The 20379-nt window shown below is 37.4% G+C and overlaps 1 protein-coding gene across 10 annotated transcripts in view; it reads left to right on the forward strand.

Annotated features, from left to right (window-relative positions):
• The window catches only part of LOC105224493 (sex determination protein fruitless), a 419068-nt gene that overhangs the window by 265141 nt on the left and 133548 nt on the right, over positions 1-20379 (forward strand). Inside the window, exon 1 of one of the 10 annotated variants that reach the window (XM_049448211.1) lies at positions 7824-7846. The exons of the other annotated variants lie outside the window; for them this stretch is intronic. The gene's annotated coding sequence lies outside the window, so the exon portion shown is untranslated. Of the gene's footprint in view, positions 1-7823; positions 7847-20379 lie in introns of those variants that run through there. 10 annotated transcript variants of the gene reach the window in all.

Genomic DNA, 20379 nt, shown 5'->3' on the forward strand with positions numbered 1-20379 from the left:
ACGGACGGACAGACGGACGGACGGACAGACAGACATCCGGATTTCAACTCTACTCGTCATCCTGATCACTTTGGTATATATAACCCTATATCTGACACTTTTAGTTTTAGGACTTACAAACAACCGTTATGTGAACAAAACTATAATACTCTCTTTGGCAACTTTGTTGCGAGAGTATAAAAATCATTAGGTGGGCAAAAGCAATAAAAATTTCAATGCATTGCAATATTAACCACAAAGTCATTGTATAATCGGGTAATATTCAGAGACTATTATTTGTTTCCAAGAGACTTTGTTTGCCCACACGTGTGTTAAATATTTGAAAGTAGGTTTAAAGGTAAAGTAAGAATATGTTTTAAACAACGGAGAAGTAAGCAAACCAATGCTGAAATGCAAAAATTTGTCAACTAAAAAGATATGAGACCCCTCTGGCCTCGAGGAAATAATCACCTGTTCCAACAAACAACTACTTTCCAAAGAAAACAAAAACAAACACAAATATACATGTTAATATTTGTTAGTAATAACATACATGTTCGTATGTATGTAAATACTTTTATTTGAACACTTTTCATATTTAATTTGCAACAAGTGGAATAAAACACTTGCAGAAAATTAAAAAAAAAAAATTTGTATCAACTTAACTGCCATCGACAGCTGCACTCAACGATGAAGGACTTTTAATTATAACTTCTAGTTGAAGTTATTTTTGGCGTCCTTCATACGGAAGAAAAACCCATGAAAAACCGGAACTCAGCTATATTTATCTCTCAGGTTAGGGTCATACATAGCTGTTTGGAATTTAAAGTCAGTATTAAGTGAATACAAACTGATAATGACAAAGCAGAATTGAGGAGGATACGTTTTTCGAATTTCGCATTTTCCAGTCGTATAAATGGCACACTTCCTTAATATTTTATAAAACGGATCGTGTCAGATCCGTGATAAAACGAAATTAGCTCCTTTCTCTGATTCAATCATTTGCGCCTTCTATACCTTCAAAGCTTTCGAAAGTCTTATGTAATAGGAAATACCCTTTACAAAGATTTTCTTTGATGTACTACATATCTTAAACAATCGTAAGAACTACTTCACACAGTTGCCTTTAAGCCTAACAGAAGTACTAGTCTTTAATTATAACTATTAAATATATCTAAGTATAACAAAAAAGCAAAATATTTTACTCCTAAATCTTCACTTTGTTTAGAAGTTTCTGCATTTCTGTCACACTTCTAGCTCAACTCTAACCCAACTTTTATTGAATTTTGATTGGCAACAAATTTGCAGCACGCAAACTTTGCCATGTGATCAAAGTGTGCCACTCAACAGTACCAAACAAAACTCTATTGAATTAACTTTCATGCTAACTATGAGTCATTCATACAAACATACATATACCCAAAAGTCAACTGTGTCCTTAATGAATGAATCGCCGAAGAGTCGAAATATAAATCTGTAAAGCTCACAAACCCCCCACAGCCTTTCCGATTGTGCACATAACTAACTTTTAACAGTGCATATTACAGCTATATAACATATGCCGGAAATGAAACTGTTTTTTCAAGTAGTGCAAAGTAAGTTCACTTGTAATGAAGAAACACTGTCAGAGGCAATAAGAATAACCGTATAGATAGAACTACAGGTTTACATTTGAATTAGTTAGAAAATCGGTCAATGCGCCCTCGCCTCTTTTATTTAAATCTCATATAAATAAAATAACTCACCAACTGCTTACACATTTAATACATTATGGTAGATTCCCTTAACATGCTTTTTTTAACATTTCGAAAAAAAAACCAAAACGGTTTACAACCATGCCTACCTTTCATATACTAATACTCTCCTTCATTGGCACTACAACCGTAGGTCGGTCTCAGGCGAGAACACAGAACTTCGCCAGTTGCCTCTATCCAGACAAGTGTCTATGAACTTTACCCTTTCATTGTGAGCGTGACGCCCTTCCCTTGCATCTGTTATACATATATGGGTCTCGAATAGAAAGAGGTTTACGCTGGAACAACGTCTTAAACTCGTTTACATACTTCATGGCCTAACCAGCGCAATCTTTGTCTTACTATATATACATTTCTCCATACTGCTCATACACTTCCTTCGAATGCTTTAATTGCTTTCTCATCCCGGTTCGTCATCATCCATGTTTCTACTCGTATGTCATATTGCAGTGCGGGAAAGATGAGAGACCTAAAGAGCGTTAATTTTGTTCGTCGGTAAATTACCTATCGATCCAAAAGTTTCACCTGTCGGCAAGAGTTCTTCTGCGTTTGATACCCAGTTTTCAATTATTCGTGGAATCTAAGCTGGTTCCAAAATAGACAAAGTCCTTCACTTTTTCCAATTTACCATATAGCCAACCTCTTTCGAACTATTTCTAGGCTGGAAAACACTGAACTGACAACTCTATTGTTAAGGCCTAGGATGTCAATATCTTCCGCCGCAGTCCAGTAGCATTGTATTCTTCGCGAAGACAGTGCCATTACGTTTCAAATTAGCGGCGCGTATCACTTTTTCTAGCATTATAAATATTTCCATGTAATACCCTTTCAAAAACCATCAAATGCTCTCCTTTTTCTGTCTTCAATGAAGATATCAAAGGATGGTAAAAAATCCTTTGGTAAAAAAATGTTCTCATTTCAAATAGTCAAATTTGGCTCAAAACTTTTGAATTCTCCTAACAACGCCTAATATAAGAACTCAAATGCCTGCGGCTGACTTTATTCTGAAAATATTAGACAATTTGTTGCAATATGACTAGAAAATTGAGGTGAATATTTTAAATTTCCCTGAAGTGTGTGTGCCCTGGTGCTACACATTGATAAAATCGGTTACACACTTCAATCAAGGAGCTTCCGATCAAGTTATATTGACCAAACCTCGTGAAAAGAGGATCGACACACACCAGCTGCCTTTATGTCGCAATGTCTCAAACTAATACGGCAGTGTAAACTGACTTTGAGTAATAACAAAAACTCCGTCAGGATCGGGAAGGACCTCTCCGACCCGTTCGATACCAAAAGAGGTTTCAGACAAGGCGACTCTCTATCGAGAATAGAAAAGGTACAATCTTCTATAACAGTCTACAGCTGTGGCGTACGCCGATGATATTGATATACTCCCCAAACTGGATAAAGAAGCGAAACAAATGAGTCTGGCAGTGAACGAGGACAAGACGAAATATCCCTTATCATCAAACAAACAGTCGTTGACCTCGCGACAGTCATAACTTAGTCGTAGGTAATTTCGACTATCTTGGAAACACCCACAACAAAGTCAGCCTCGAAATCCCAGAATAACTTTTGCCAACCGGTGCTACTTCGGACTAAGCAGGAAATGGAGAACTAAAGTCCTCTCTCGTCGAACAAAGACCAAATTCTGCAATTCACTCGTCATTCCCGTTCTGCTACCCTTGTATAATGAAGAAACATGGAGGATGACAACATCTGATGATGTTTTCATTGATTATTTATGAATTTTATTATGAAGTATGTAATGTAGAAGGCGATAAGCTAATAATCCGGCAGGTAGCGCTGTAGTCTAAATCGTTCTATAGATCATATTTGTCATGCAATTTAGTTCAATTTTGAAAGGCAAAATAATAAGATCTTTATCTTGACCAACGATCCCAGCGACTTTTTTTATTTACTTTAGCTCTCATTTATATTTGATATTTCATTGCTTAACTCAATTCTAAGCACTTGGTGGTTCCTAACTCTATATGTGCTGGTTCCACTCTACACTCCGTTTTACTGGCATGTTATTTATAGTATGTACATATGTATATATGAACTAGTATGCCGTAAGTTACACGGCAGTCGAGAACACACTCAAATTGTTTGGCTTTGACTTAGTGCCAAGTGGTGGCAAAGTAGTTTAGGTGCAAATATTGACTTTATGCTATCCGAACTTTACACAAAACTTCTCGCACATACATATACTAGTACATACATACCGAGCCATACACTTGCAAAGTGGCATAGCTGTAACGAAGAAAGATCATCGGTAACTAATCCAAGCTTTGCAGCCGACAGCTAAGTGCCACTTGGCACCGTAAGATGAGCAATTATTGTTTGTCTGCTAGCTGCCAGCGAAACACTCACTAAAAGCACTGCTACTGTGCGAAAGCAACAACAACAACAAAAACAGCAAACAAATGCATTACAGCAACAGTTGTTTGCAGGCAATTATATGCGGCTCGGTTTCAATTTGCTGCACTCTTTCCATCCTTCCATGGTCAAGTGCAAGAAATTTGTCAAATCTCTGCAACATTACTTGTTGAAGCGTGGCAACGACTGGCTGCAGATTGAAAGGAAAGCAAAACAAACGACAAAACAACAACAAAAAGCAGTTGATTGTTCGCGTGTGCATTGGTGGCCTCACTCGACTTGACGTTCTAACTGTCAGACTGTTAAATTGCCGACTCGCCTTCTACGCTGACGAATTGCCAGTTTGCCTAACTGTTTGCTGCGCCGCTACCAAACTGCCGCGTCGGCTAGCAAACGAGCAATTGCCAACTGTTGCACATTGCAATTTTACGCTCATCCCAAAGGTGTCGTTGCCCAACATAGGTGTTGTGTGGCAATATGTGTCATGCAACCCTGCTGTTGCCGCCTGTAGGCAAACTCACTATCTGTGTTGCAGCTGTGATTCGTCGGCGGCGCAGATTGACAAGTGAATGCATATCGTCGCTGATGGCAGTTGTGTTGTTGGTGAATTGTAGTTGTTAACATCTGGTTGTTGCAACAACTGTAATTTTCAACGATTGACTGATTGGGAATGCACATACACACACTCGCATATCGCACATATGGAATGGATTATTCAGCGTGTTGCTGCGGCAGGCAGGAAATTGTTAGTGTAATCCAATAATTAGCGTTCCTGTGAGGCGTTTTCTGGTAGCGGTTCTTAATACCCACAATTATCCCGCTTTGATCCATATTATTTGCAATTGGCTGAACTGATTGCCTTTGGCTTAGGGTGATTCTGTATTAGCTTTAGTATGGAATTGAAATTGAGAAACGTTGCTATTGCTTGCTTTCTCTTGTTGACTAAGAGATTTAATGGTTTGTATTTCAATTATAGTGTATAAGTATGAGTAGTTCAGGTAGAGAATAGTACATAAATAGTGTTTTTCACTAGTAATCTTCAGGTAGTATTTGAGTTCTGTTCTGCATTTTTTATTTTTGTTAATAATATAGCCACCTTCCGACATGAACCTTACCTATTTAATGATCTCAATCGACACCTCACATAATTTTCGGACCAAATATTTTAGTTTTGGGAAAAAAATAACGTTTCAGAGAACCATTACTGGTGGATAAAGAGGCCAGAAGGATTTTTTGATAGTTAAAAATAACTTTGTACTCAAATGTGACGATGCATTACCTTTAGATATGGTAGAAGTAAATCTTATCAAGCGTTTGACTTAACCAGTATTCTACCTGATAAATCTCTAACAATAAGCTCAACGAATCATCTAGTCCTTTTTTGATATTTTCTATACATGAAAAATATAAGTTTATACTTTTTTGTTAGACCAGAGCTGGATAGAACTGTTAACTTCGTAAAATTAATTTAGTTAACATTTTCTTTAGGTAAAGAAACAAACTATGTAAGATAATACAAAACTTATTTCCTCACTTTAAGTAAAAAAGTGAGTATTGTATCTCACAAGTATTCATTTTCGATCCAATCTAATCTATCCAAAAATATTTATTTACTCATCTTTATTTTTTGTTGCATTCAAAGTAATTCCCACTAGATGCAATACACTTATGCCATTGGTTTTTCCAGGCCTCGAAACACTTTTCATAAGCACTTTTTGGAGTGACCTTCAGCTCATTCAGCGAATTTTGTTTTATCTCTTCGATTAACTGAAAAGGAGTTCTACGGAGCGCAATTTCAGTTTATAGTGGTTGATTGATGGTATTCATTGCGTTTTTGGCTTTAAATTCGGTCACAATCGTACACAATGCAAGACGTTTTCGACGGATGTTCTCACGCAAACGCCTCAATACGACCAAATAGAACTCCTTTTGACCGAAAAAAAAAACAATGAGCATTGCCTTGATTTTTGAGCGGCTTTGGCGTGGTTTTTGTGGTTTCAGCTCGCGTTTTTCCCTCCATTCCAATAATAACAAGTTGACTTGTTTGCATGTCAAATTCATAAAGCCATGTCTCATCGGCAGTTATATTGCTCTCCATGAATGTGTGATCGGAATTCGCAAGATCAAATATGTCCAAAGAGACTTGTTTGAAATTTCAGCTTTATTGGAACGAATAGTGCAAGAACTCGTTTCATATTTAAAATGTTCATCAAAATCATTCAAACGGATTCGAGAGAGATATCGAGCTTTCTTGCCACTATCTAAAATTTGTCTGACGATTTTCAATCACCATATGCTTCTTTTTTGAATATTTTCATCAGTTGAAGAGGACGAAAGTTGTCCAGAACGAGGATTGCTTTCATCGACTTCTCGACCGGCTTTGAATGGTTTATACCTTTCGTAGGCGTGTGTTTTTGATAAAATTTAATCACCGTAAGCATTTTACTACATTCAAAACGATTTCGCACACGAAATGTGGTTAGAAATACAAAATTTAAGACAAATACTTTGTTCGATATTTTGATCCATTGTAAAAGTCGCGACATTGCAACGCACTACTGAGGTGTACCAACCTAAGCAACTCCTATAAATAAACTGGTTGAGAGATCGTGTTCATCATAGCAAAATGCATTTTGTATTATTTCTGGTATCATTTACTCGGGGAATTTAAATTACAATTTCGGGGTACTATTTTATCACAATTTATTTTTAAATTCGTTCTAGCTTAATTTAGTAATATTTCACAGCATATTCAAAAAAACTCTGAAAAACTTGTGTATGTACATATTTAAAAAAAAATGTTGGTAGTGATATAATACGATATAATCTATATAATATCCACATTTACATACAAATGATAACAGTATCTGGTATTATAAAAATATTTAGTGGCACTTTAGTGGTAGTAATAAAATGCATATTAAGCACAATACTATTAATAATAGATTAATAACTAGTGTTATTTTAGATACAGAATAAAAAATATATACATATGTACATATATACAACACATACATATATAATAAAAAGTCAAATTATTAGCTTTGACTGAAATAACTGTAATAATAATGGTAGTAGTTGCGAATGTAATTAGCTATTTGCATATGAATAGAACAATGAGATATGCTATGGATTATGATTATAAAAAAGTAAATGCCTAAATATGCAGTAATAAGTGTATATATATATAGTATTGTAAATAAGTATGTATATAAACCGCACAGAAGTACAAGAACTGAACAAACAATTAAACATGATGCACAATAAAACTAGGATAAGTATGTATGTATTATAAAATCACTAAATACACTGTCCACAGCATATTTATAAAATATAATAATAACACTAACGCATACATAAGTATGTACATAACATATACTCATATGCATTCGTCTGCCACGATTAACCGTAGTAATGACAATGAAATGCATCTCCAATTGACTGCCGCATACGATTGCTCGCTCCCCGCACGCTCGCCAATGAAAATCCAAATAGATTTTTAATATATTACTAAACACCACTCTCCGGTTAACTGATTTACTAATTGTTTTTCTATTTTCTTCTCCCATTTTTTCTTTTTTCTTTACAGGTAAGTGTTAGCTAAGGTCGTGGAGAGAGTTAGAGTTCTTGCAGTTCTCGCATAATATGTTATATGCTTTGTCAAATAATCCGAAATGTCGACGACAACGATGTGGAATATTTATTTTTCATGACAGTGGCAATTGGTAAGCTTTATGTTAAGATATTCTCTGAATATTTATCTTGAAAGTCAAATGGCTACTTCATTTATATTCTTACGTGTAGAAATCACTTCTGAAACTATAGATTTAAATTGATATTTTCGCCAAAAATCAACAAAAAACATCACCTTTAATGCTTCATAGTTACTCATTCTTTACGATCTATTACCACCAGGTTTTTCCTATAGATATCGAAAGTTTTCATTGCCGATCATGAATCTATAATGTACGTACATATATATTTCAAAAACTCGTCTGGTGTGATTTCGACTTATGATCGCAAAGATTAACTTGTGCGCTGTAGAAGGGTTAACCTGAAGTCTTCTTAATACACATTTTAATCCTTCCAAAACATTATAGACCATTTATCTGATCTGTTTGGCATTATACTACTATGATCAAAATGAAAAGTGAATTTTGTCGATTTGATTTCCTTCAAAGTAATCCCCTCCTGCATCAATACACTTATGCCAATGAATTTTCCAGCCAACATAGCACTTGGAAAAATGCTCCGTCGTGATGGCTATCACGCCTTCTTCGATTCAGCTTTTGTATCCTCAAAACGATGTCCTCGGAATGGTCATAGCCAGAAGTTACTCGAAAGTAAATCAGGGAATGCGGTGGTTGCGGCACGATATTAGTTGAAAATGTGGCACAATGATCACGAATAACCAATGCGGTATGAGATCTTCTTCGCACTTCTTTGTTCAATAAATTCAGACATAGCAAAAATCGAAGAATTCACTTTCAGAGCTTCACAAAACGCCGTGTATCTCAAATACTAATAACATGACGTGAAATTTAGCATAGATGTCACTAACACTACTACCAATTCGAAAAACACGCGAAGTTTAAGTTAAAAATTCACCTTTCCATTTGATCATAGTAGTATTTCAAAAACTAGATGATTTGAACCTGTTCGTACTTCTAACCTGTAACTCGAAAGTTTTGTTGACTTTACAGGTATTTCTAATTCCATTAACCGACAGAGATTAGTATAGTTGTACATGTTATAATTGGTGATCCGTTTCGAGATTCCCTACTTTTTTAAAGAAATACCACAGAAAAATGAACCTCTACTTAGATCATCCGTTACCTTTAATGCTTATAAAAAAAGAAGTATGTGGTAAATATCATAAAAATTGCTCTATCTTGTTAAAGCTGGGAAATTAACTCAAAATGTATAATTCTTAAATCTTCTGTCTCTGAATCTTCTCCACTTGTCATGCCAAAAATGGTATGGTTCAAAGTCTCCAAAATTAGAGTAGATCAATAACTCATAACGTTAGAGAAATCACTTTTGGCGTGACAATTCAAGAAAACTTTATTATAAGTGTTTAAATAACCTGTTTTGGGTATAAAAATATAATAAAACGTTGATTTACAACAAAAGTTTTACTTTGAAAGAATTTCGCATAATTTAAGAATCCCTAAAGTTGGTTCCAAACTTAGTGTATCTTGTACTACACTTATAAGCTTCTTGCTCACCATTTTCTCAAACAAAATTTATCAAAAACGGCTCTCTCATTGCATGCGATTATATTAAATATTTTATTGTCGTGCGATTTTAATTTATTTGGCTTTGTTTCTCAACGACGCTACCCATTTAGAGCCAGGCTTTTTTAATGCTAAAAAATGTACTTAAAATATCAAGTAAGTGGCAGCGCTACTCGTACAAACAATTGCAATCGCCGGACAGGAGATAACGAGCCAAAACAAACATGTACAAAATGGAGAAACGCCGTTAAAATGCCACTGGCGACAAGTGTAACCTGTCTGCGACCTTTTGCGCAAGCGCGCAAGTGCACAAACGAGCAGCGTTTGTCTGAATGCTATGCGAAAACGATGCGATCGCTTGCAGCCTGCTGCCCACCAATCGCTAGGCCGACACTTCTTGACGCCCAATGGGCTTACGGTGCAATGTAACGTGTCAAATATAGGGTGTTTAAAGACGCTGCGGAACTAAAACGATTTGCATATGTAAATAAAAATTAACTTATGTGGCGTAAACTTGAGACACAATGCTATTATGTACAGATGGATGGCGCTGTGGTCGAGAACAATTCAATTCACTTTCAATAAATGTATTCAAAAACTTTGTTTTGAAATATTTGGGACAAAGCTGCCATTAGGAGAACATCAACCAACTGAGCAGCGACACCGCGGACCAAACATGCCAGGTGAATGCCCTAAAATCGTAATCCTTAATACATCTGCTGTGGTTGTCATCAAAAAGGGATCTCTCATCCGCAACAGTTGTATACTATTCATTGGGGATTTTTTTTTTTTAGGTGGCGGGTGCCAAACCCAGCACATAACTCCGGAGATAATTCGCCTCCTCACTTTAACTCGTCTTCAAACGGATGTATTTTGGCCACGCAGAGGATATTTTCCCTAAGACCAATAGTCGTGATCTGCTTGAGTCATATGTGAAAGAATCGCTTCTGGCCACTTCCAATTGAATCCAGAGAACTTTCCTCACTTGCGTGAACCTCGTCACATGTCACCATTCATAAAGAAGAAGAAGAATGCCATTGCATTGGAAATATCTCTTCTCGTGACCATTAGTTAAATGTCTCGGAAGCACCCTGTATATGGAGCTTGCGTATACAAAATTGCTGAACGCATATCATTTGCAATTGTGCAACAATACGTATATACATAGTATATATTATATCTACATATATATACTCATACTTTAGTAGTATAATTGCATTTGTATTTGCCCAAAGTAATGGATATGCACATTTCACCACCGAATGGTCACACCGTTTTTGGCAGAAAACCACTTTTGGCCTTTTCGGCCACAATGTATGTAGTAGATAGGCAATGATCGCATCGTATTTCTTAACGGACGCTATTAGATGCGTCTTCTGCGCCACAGTTACTGTAAAGTTTTTTTTTTGTGCGTTTTTGCTTTTATTCAAAAATACAAATCTCTTGCGTAAATGCATTGGGAAACAAATCAGACTTGACTCGGCCTTTTAACGTGATCCATAAGCCAATGGAAATATTGCAGCGCCGTTAGTAAAAAAATTATTATTATTTAATGCTTCTTTAACATTATTTATGGTCATAATTTATCATTTTAAGTGGCTTTAGTAGTATTTAGTTTCTTCGAGAACTACGAGCCTTTGTCTCAATGAGAACACAAAGAGAAGGCACTGCGAGGATAATATCGGTACATAGTTATATGGTTCTTTCATGGGAAACTTCCCTTTTCAGAAAACCTGAGAGCCTCTACCTTCGCTATTTCAAACTACAAACCAAGAAATGAACAGCAGCTCCTTCCATAAGTTTGTTTCAACCTAAAGAAGTTAAGATTGTGACACCCATTTGCTTTGAGAGGAGTCGCATTATTGGTATGCTTATGCAGGTATGTACACATGTGTTCCACAAGGAAATCTTATACAATAGAAAAACAGGAAAAGCTTTTTGAATTTAATATCTGGAATTTTTCACTTTAATGCTCGTGAATCAGTTTTTTGAGAAACAACAGGTATGAACCCTACTGTTACTTAACTGTCGTGGGTAATACCTATTCTGATCACATAAAAACAAACAAAAGACATTCGAAGACAGCTTGAAACATGTAGCAAAATCAAAATGTTTCCTAAAGATATCCAGCAGTTCTCTAAGAACCCAAATAAGTATTAAGGATAAAACAATAGAAAACATAATTATGTTTTGAGATAAGAAGAAAGTTTTATTCTTGAAAAGAAATCTAATGAACACTTAGCTTATAGTATTCTTCCAATCATTGAAATAAAACTTCTTCAGACCCAGTAGTCAAATCGACTCCAAGGAAATTCAGTAGCCATAATAAAAATGGTTATACTTTATATATTTCTTCTGGGATGGGTTCTATCCGAAGATTTAAACTTTCGAAAATATGAAAGTTTCCCACCTGTTTGAAAATTTTGTTTCCAAGGTATTGATAAAAGAAAGAAAAACTACAATATGGGTTGAAAATATTTTTTGGAATTGTTGAGTACCTCACCGTGGTATTCAACTGGCCAAGTATAAACGGCTCAGCTGTTCATCCAAGCAAAACTAAAATAGTTTTATTCATCAGGTGGTACAAGACGTTCCAGACCCAGACGTTATTTTTCCTTTATTCGGAGGCTCATGCACTCGGCATGTTGGTAAGGTCATGCTGAACTACCTTCATCCTTTAACTGGATCCCTGAAAACTTGATCTACTGCATAACAGATGCTACGGCTTCTCGCTTTAGCTCACCATCAAACGGATGTTTTTTAGGATGTTAGAAGATACTCGGTTTCAGACCGGAAATCGTGAACGGCGCTCGGAGAACTTTCCTCACTTAAACGTGAACTTCTGCACATGACTGCATCCTGCACCTGTCTGTTAAATATTTGAAATAAACATATACTTTAATAAACAGAATTTGGTTTCGTATAATTTTGAGAAGTGTGGCCACCTGATTTAAAATTTATTAGTAACAAATTGATACATTACGTGCAAAAAAACGATATTGGCAAATGCTTGGAATTTTTTATTTCACATAAAAAATATAATGGTAATATTACAAGCAAGTAAATAGTAAAATTCGAAATTAGGGCAATTTAAAAAAAGCTTACAAATCCGGTAGACAATTTCTAAAAACTTCCAGCTAAGCAAACGCCTGCAAGGCAAACAAAGACTCTTCATTGAGACAGCTACAAGTTCGGCATAACTTGTTATGGTAAAACAAATTATTAGTCCCGTTATTATTAGTTTGGCAAATAACTGTCACACTCCCAACAACCAAAATTTCATACGACAAGCAAACAGTAGCCAAAAAATGGAACAAGAAAATGACAACAAAAAATTTTAAACCAAATAAATTCGATTACAATCGGCAAAACAACTCCTTTAATGTGCCACACAGTTAGCAAGCACTGTGAAATCGTGCCGACTCCCACACAATAACAAACAACAACGACAAATATATATGTGCAAGTATATCTACGTATATATATACATATATATATGTTCACCCCACTGACCGATCACACAAACAGATCAAAAAAGGTGAAAGAGAAAAAGGCCAATTGTGAGTAATGACAGTGGACCATGGCGGTAGACAGCGCCTAGAATAACAAAGCACCAACAACAAAGGCAACAATAACAACAAATTGACATTAGTATTAAAAACTACATGGCGACAAGCCGAAATTCGCAAATGAATGCAACGAAATGCCCTTATAAAGTCAATTGCAAGCGAAAACAAGGCTGAATGCAAAATAAAAACAAAAACAACAAAATAAAAAATAAAAAAAAGATACAAACACATAAAAAAGCATTTGTAAAATTGTAGCAACATAAATCAACAGCTACTCATCCACAGACGCCGCAATAAAAACCACTTGACAGTCTACATACGAAATCGTAAAAACCTACGCGCATGCGCCACAGCGATTAGTTGGTCCTGTGCATAGTTGCATACAAACAAGTAGAATTATATGTATGTATTTGCATGTAGATATGTGTTTGTTGTGTAGCATTTACTCATGTTTGCATAAATTCTATAAATAAAATTGTGACCAAATATAACAACAACAACACACAGTAACACACATAAATGCATAAATGTAAGCGTAGTCAGTGCATGTCAACTAAGAGTCTACTATCTGCACTAGCAACAACAAAAATTGCAAATAAAATATAACAATAACAACAACCATGCGATCATGGCGCACGATCGTGCCGAGCGGCCGCGGCCGGTGAATGGACAGCGCCTAGGCGCATGTAAAGTGTATTCGCTCAACGCTCAATTGGTATGCCAGCAACGTAACGCATTCAAATCACGATTTGCAATTGCGCGCACCCGCACCCGCACGCCCCGCACAGCCGCTTATTGATTACGCTACACCTTCCGTTTTCCTACTGAGCCCATACTCCAACGCAGCTCATCTACATGCATGTATACATATGTACAAGTGTATGTTTGCAGACATAACTGACTTTTCAATATATATGTATGTGTGTGTGTGTGGGTGGCTTGCAGCTCCGTTGCAATGCAAATCCGCTGGCAACTGACACAGCGACAAGGTTCTCTCCTTTTGTTCGACCAACTGCATCTGTAATGCTGCCTATGGCCTGCAGAATGGAGTCAAGGAAACTGGCACTCGCAGTGGCGGCAAGTGTGCTGGGCTGCTGCTGCACCAGTGACGACATCGCAACCGCTTTTCCACCCCACACCACACTGCGCTCATTGCAGCGCTCGTTCGGCGTCGATCAATTTTGTTTTGCTTAGATTTTATTGCTAAATTAATTTTTATAGGTCAACGCGAGCGCTGAAAAAAAGAAACATAGAACGTATAAAAAGTGTATGGAATTGTGTTGTAGGTACTACTAAATCATGACAGCAGCTTCAAGGTACATGTTTATATACGAGGGTGGGACTACAAATTGCGGCGTTGAATAATTTTTTTTGAAAATTTTTGCTGAAATGACAGCTTTTAGTAGACTTCTCAACACACTTTGTTGCCAATTCTTGTAGATGATGTTCTAAAGCTTTAACAGAAACTTTTTACGGTCTAGCTGTCCTCAGCTCTATTCCTTGTTCTTGCTTGTTAACAGAACTAGTATATAGAATATGGTCTCCTGTAGGGGAATACTTTGAAAGCATGAATACGACTCTGTAAAACCGAGCACAAAGCTCTAACGAGGCAATATAATTATATTGGAAAAGTTACAACAAATGTTGTACGTTCGACCGTGATTAAACAATTTTAAAATCAAAGGTGTATGTAATGTCAATCGGGGACTTCAAACTTCCAGAACCTTCAATTTATCTTAGAAGCTCAGAAACAGGAATCAATATCTGATATTAGGTTAGGTTAAGTTAATCTCGTATGCCAATAAGCCTTGCATAGACCAGTTTGGTCCATCGCAATACCAGATGGATTGCTAATTCCAAGCGGAGTAGTCATCCTTTTGGATGCCTGAGTCTTACGCGAATTTTAACAGACTCTGCGGTCTTACTATCGATATCCCCTCCAGTGTATCATACCGTGTGGACCCCAGATGCTTACAGCGTAGTCTTGTCAATGCGGAATAAGTGCACAAGAGATGCTCTATTCTTTTCCAGTCTTCTCGCCCTGTCAGCACCAGCCTGCGGGCGTGTGTCGCCACTAGACCAGTTAGTATTCCCATCATGCTCCTACAGTTTCTTCTATCGAGTGCCAATACGAATTTTGTGTATTTCCAATCTACCGTTTCACACATGACTTTTGGAGTTCTGCACGCAGATAGCTCGTTCCATATTTGATATTATTTCTGAGGATAAAAATCTATATGATCTCCAAAATAATTCTGTTTAAATTATTCAATTCAAAACTCATACATTTTCTTAGTAAAACCCTCTTCATTATAAAAAAAACATAAAAATGTCTGCGAAGATTCCATTCTTTCAAAACAGATTGCAGCAGATTTCGACAACGACTAAAAGAAAATATAAATGCAGATACATCACCGTCTATAAACGTGCGTATTTTATCTTCAAATTCAAATTCGTATATGCTACTCACCCTGGTGCAGTCAAGCAAACCGATAAATGGCATTTAGTTGCACGTTGCTGGCCTTCTGCTTGTGCTCCATTGCCCAGCGCTAGCACACCTGTCTAACTCACAAACTACAATTTGGCTGGCTACTAGTCTAAGCCATCGAATGTAAGCGTTTTGTAGCGCCTTTACCCCACAAGTTGTTGTTGACTGTCACACATACAAGTTTCGACGTTCAATACCGTTACTGGCTTCTTGTAGGCGTCTTTGCCACTGCTTGCCTTCTGAATTTCTAACATTTTCGGCATTTACATGTTGCATGCCACTGGTCAATTTCATTTAAAATGCTAAGCTTCTACTGTTTTACGGATATCGAAAGTATAATTAAACGGAAATATTACTTGAAAAGTTTTTTAGAGAGTGTTTTTAAGTACTTAGAAACTGTAACCTTTTTTCTGGCAGTCTCATCCAAGCTGAAACTAAAAAAAAATAAAACTATAGATCTTAATTCAGAAAGTTTGGCCAGATGTACGAAACAATGAAAGCTTGTTGTTGTTGTAGCGACAAAAAACATTCTTGAAGTAATTTCGAGGAATAATGTCGAGTCGAAAGAACTTTGCTGGATAAAAATCCAGGTCCTTTCCAATTACTTAGACCTTTAGTCTTTAACTGACATCAGAGTTGCACAAACGGTATCGACTTATCGTGTATGGAATAAGTATCTGTAATTTATTCAAAACTTTAGAGCTCTATCACTCCGTTGCAGAACATCTTTACGGGCGAAGCCGTTGAAAAAACGGTGCAAATAACTTTTCTACGTATGCATCGAAGTTAAGAAGGAGAATACTAGATCAATGTAACGTCTTTTAAACGGAGATGGCTGCCAGCAATGTAGCAGTAGATGAACTGCTCCGAGGAGCAGGTGTGCATTTACTCCGAGAGCCTCGCGTCTATAATGGCTTTAAACTCGCTGACCATGTGCTCGTGTAGGGGTGATCAGTCACAGCGGAATCGTCGGAAACTGCAAACCGTTGAACCGTTGCAAATCGCTTTTCCGTTGTCTTCATGTCTTCTGGCGTTCGATCTTTGAACTGCCAGTGATCTCAGCAAGCGCTGGTCAACAACCAGAAAAGTTGGCGCATTAAAACGCCTCGTCGATGTAACTCGGATCTGGTGATCCACTTTTATAAGTTTACGGATAGCACAAAGAACATATGAACAAGTGATATTCATCGATATCGATTAACACTAAAACCTAACCTGACCTAATCTAGTGTCGAAAACCTTTTAAGATTTACAAAGTACAAAAAAATTGTATGAAAGCTCTGTAAAGGCTCTACAGCTCAATATAAAAATAAGTTCAGAAAGCTTAAAAGCATAGCACAAAATAAATTTATGACTCAACATATGAATTTGGAAGGTTTTTAACTGTAGCGAAACATTTTTATATAGTTTTTTTTTTAAATTTAGCTTCGATACTGCAACAGTCCTGTCTATATTTTTGTGTTGATTGAACCTGGTTGAGACCCTAGTTCTTGTATTATAATATATATTTCAGTATAAATAATAATTTTCCTCTTAGAAAAGCTCCGAAAATAAATATCTGACACTCAGCAGGGATTGATAAAAGATTAATGTTCAAAATTACAAAATGTTGATATTATCCTCCTACGTTGTATATACTATTATTTAATTTATTTGCCTTAATTTGTAAAAAGCAATCAGCGTTTTTAGTATTCTCTACTATTGTTACTATTCTTCAACATGGCTGACATCATACATAACCCATTTAGTGTCTGAACACCTCCCTTCAGCTCACCACTCTACCCTGACACATATTAATACCGGCTTACTTACTTAGTACGATGTTATGCTGAAATCTTTTTATTACTCTTATTAAGCGACAATAATTCTTTTGTTGCTGCTCACGCATTTAATGCTTAAAGAGCTAAGATGTCGCGTAAATGCCTTTGAATGTAAGCGATTGTGGTTATTGTATGTATATGTATGTATATTACGTACTGCATCTGGATGTCTCTGTAGGAACAAACTTGCCAAAGCACTGAGAATCAAAAAGCACTGCTTACTTTTAATCGAAAAACTGTAAACCGCTATAACTAATTCTCTTAAGATTCGAAACAAAAAAACATTGAAAAAAAACCATCTTTGAAAGAGAAAGTATTTGAGGTTCAAAACTAATTCTTCTTTAATAGCGTAGACACCGCTTACACGGTTATAGCCGAGTTAACAGCAGTGCTGAGCAATAGCAGCGAGATCCTTCTCCACCTCTCTAATGAAATGGAGGTATTCTATCCTGACATTGCTGTTGGTGTAAATAGTGTTTCCATGTTAGACGAAATTATCTGACTTCGAAGGTATGACTGTCAATAGTGACGAGGAGCTATGTCGCGAGTGCGAAGACTGTTTCGTCTTGCCATCGTTCACTACCAGACCCATTTGCTTCGCTACTTTGTCCAACCGAGAGAAAACAGAAATAACGGCGCGCGTGTTAAGGCGAATAATATCGATGACATCGTCGTACGGGAGCAGTTGTACATTATTGTAGAAGTTCGTATCTTCTCATTTCAGCTCTGCAGCTTGAATTATTTTCTCCAGCAGTAGTTTGAAGAAATCGCACGATTTGTAGTCGCCTTATTTGAAACCTCGTTTGGTGTCGAACGGCTCGGAGGGATCCTTTCCGATCCTGGCGGAGCTTTACACAGCCGTAATGGCATAAAGGCAGCTCCTTTTCGTGCTGTCAAAAACGAACAGTTGGTGTGTGTCGGTTCTCTTATCACGGGTCTTTTCTAGGATCTGACGCATGGTGAATATCTGGTCACTTGTTGATTTTCCATGCCTAGAGCCATACTGATAAGGTTCAATCAGTTTGTTAACGGTGGCACAGCTGTGGTACCTTATTCGGTTCAGCAATAACTGTACTGTGTACCATAAAACTCGAAACTATGTTCGGCCCAATAATCGCAGTTGTGGTACCTTATTCGGTTCAGCAATAACTGTACTGTGTACCATAAAACTCGAAACTATGTTCGGCCCAATAATCGTAGGTCAAGAGTACAACTCTTTCCTACAAACGCTTCGCTTTGCAAGAAAATTAGATATAAAAGTTCCGCGACCATTCGCCCCACAGCCACTTCAACAACCGATACTAGTGCTCGTTATTTGCGACACAGCGCCATTTCAGCGCTCTGAGAGTCGTGGCACGCGCTCACACTTACAGTTTACGTAAATTAATGCCACGTCCAAGTACTTACGAATGCGTTTTTTATCTTGCACCATTAAAACGAACTGCATTTACGCGCTTCTGCCTTAGCGCAGTAAAACGCAACTGCTGAGCTGCGAATTCTAGTCGCCCGTTAAGTTTTTTACATGGCATTGCTGCAAGTTTCAAGCGCGTTTCGATAAACAAAATAGCGGAACAATAAAATCGCTGGAGAAACGCGAACCAAAACTAGCATGAAGCACATAAAACGCAAGAATTTTTCACTAGATTATACTCATATACATTCTGTTGATTTTACGAATTACTTTGGTTAAACGAAAAATTATCGCGCTCATTATTATTTGCGCTTACAACGGCGCGCCGAGCAGCGTGCGGCAAGCAGCAAGTGGCAAGCATACGAGCAATGCAAATTTGGTCATAATAAACATTTTTATTACTTAATCATAAATTTAGTATAGCCAGCGTTGCTCGCGGCCAGGGTGCCCGCCCCACCGGAAGGAAGCCTGGTGACGCCATAAAAGATGCACATTTTCTGTTTTTTTTTTTTATTTATTTTCGCTTTTATTGGCGTTGCAAAAGTATTTAAATTCTCGCTACTCTCCACTTACTTTCGCATAGTATAACAGTCTTAGCTGTAAGCCTTTCTCGCCAAGTGAAGTTGCTGTGCGCGCTTACATTGCAGCGAGCTTTCGTCCACAAATTGCCAAAGTGAATTTATGGCGCTAGTGAATGAAATTAAATTGGCAAGAAAATGTAAGCGCAAGCTATTAAATTAATCTATGACATTAAGTTGCCAAAACCCTTGCGATAAGTAAATGATGCACTTGTGGAGGTATACAATGGTTATTTCAAAAAATAAAGCACAGATATATTATTGAAGTGCTCTTTAGTGAAAGTATGTATTTACTGGATATATATTTTATGGGAGTGGTGGGGGCTGTGGTGTTCCTAGATGGAACAATAGAACGTCTATTTGCCTGTGGTAATTAGTAATTTAATAAAATTCTGTCGATTCACTTTTACACTACTTTTTTCCCACATAGGCGATATTGGTGTCCAACTGATCTCTAGTAGATGGTTTGTAGACAAAAGCTTTCGACTTAACGTATGCTCATAAAAATAAGTATAAAGGTATTAAATCCCATAACCTTCTTCTTCTTTACTGGCGTAGACACCGCTTACGCGATTATAGCCGAGTCAACAACAGCGCGCCAATCGTTTCTTCTCTTCGCTACGTGGCGCCAATTGGATATTCCAAGCGAGGCCAGGTCCTTCTCCACTTGGTCCTTCCACCGGAGTGGAGGTCTTCCTCTTCCTCTGCTTCCCGCGGCGGGTACTGCGTCGAATACTTTCAGAGCTGGAGTGTTTTCATCCATCCGGACAACATGACCTAGCCAGCGTAGCCGCTGTCTTTTAATTCGCTGAACTATGTCGATGTCGTCGTATATCTCGTACAGCTCATCGTTCCATCGGATGCGGTATTCGCCGTGGCCAACGCGCAAAGGACCATAAATCTTCCGCAGAACTTTTCTCTCGAAAACTCGCAACGTCGACTCATCGGTTGTTGTCATCGTCCAAGCCTCTGCACCATATAGCAGGACGGGAATTATGAGCGACTTATAGAGTTTGGTTTTTGTTCGTCGAGAGAGGACTTTACTTTTCAATTGCCTACTCAGTCCGAAGTAGCACCTGTTGGCAAGAGTAATCCTGCGTTGGATTTCTAGGCTGACATTGTTGGTGGTGTTAATGCTGGTTCCTAAATAGACGA

This window comes from Bactrocera dorsalis, chromosome 2 (genome assembly GCF_023373825.1).
Source record: "Bactrocera dorsalis isolate Fly_Bdor chromosome 2, ASM2337382v1, whole genome shotgun sequence".
Taxonomy (NCBI): Eukaryota; Metazoa; Arthropoda; class Insecta; order Diptera; family Tephritidae; genus Bactrocera; species Bactrocera dorsalis.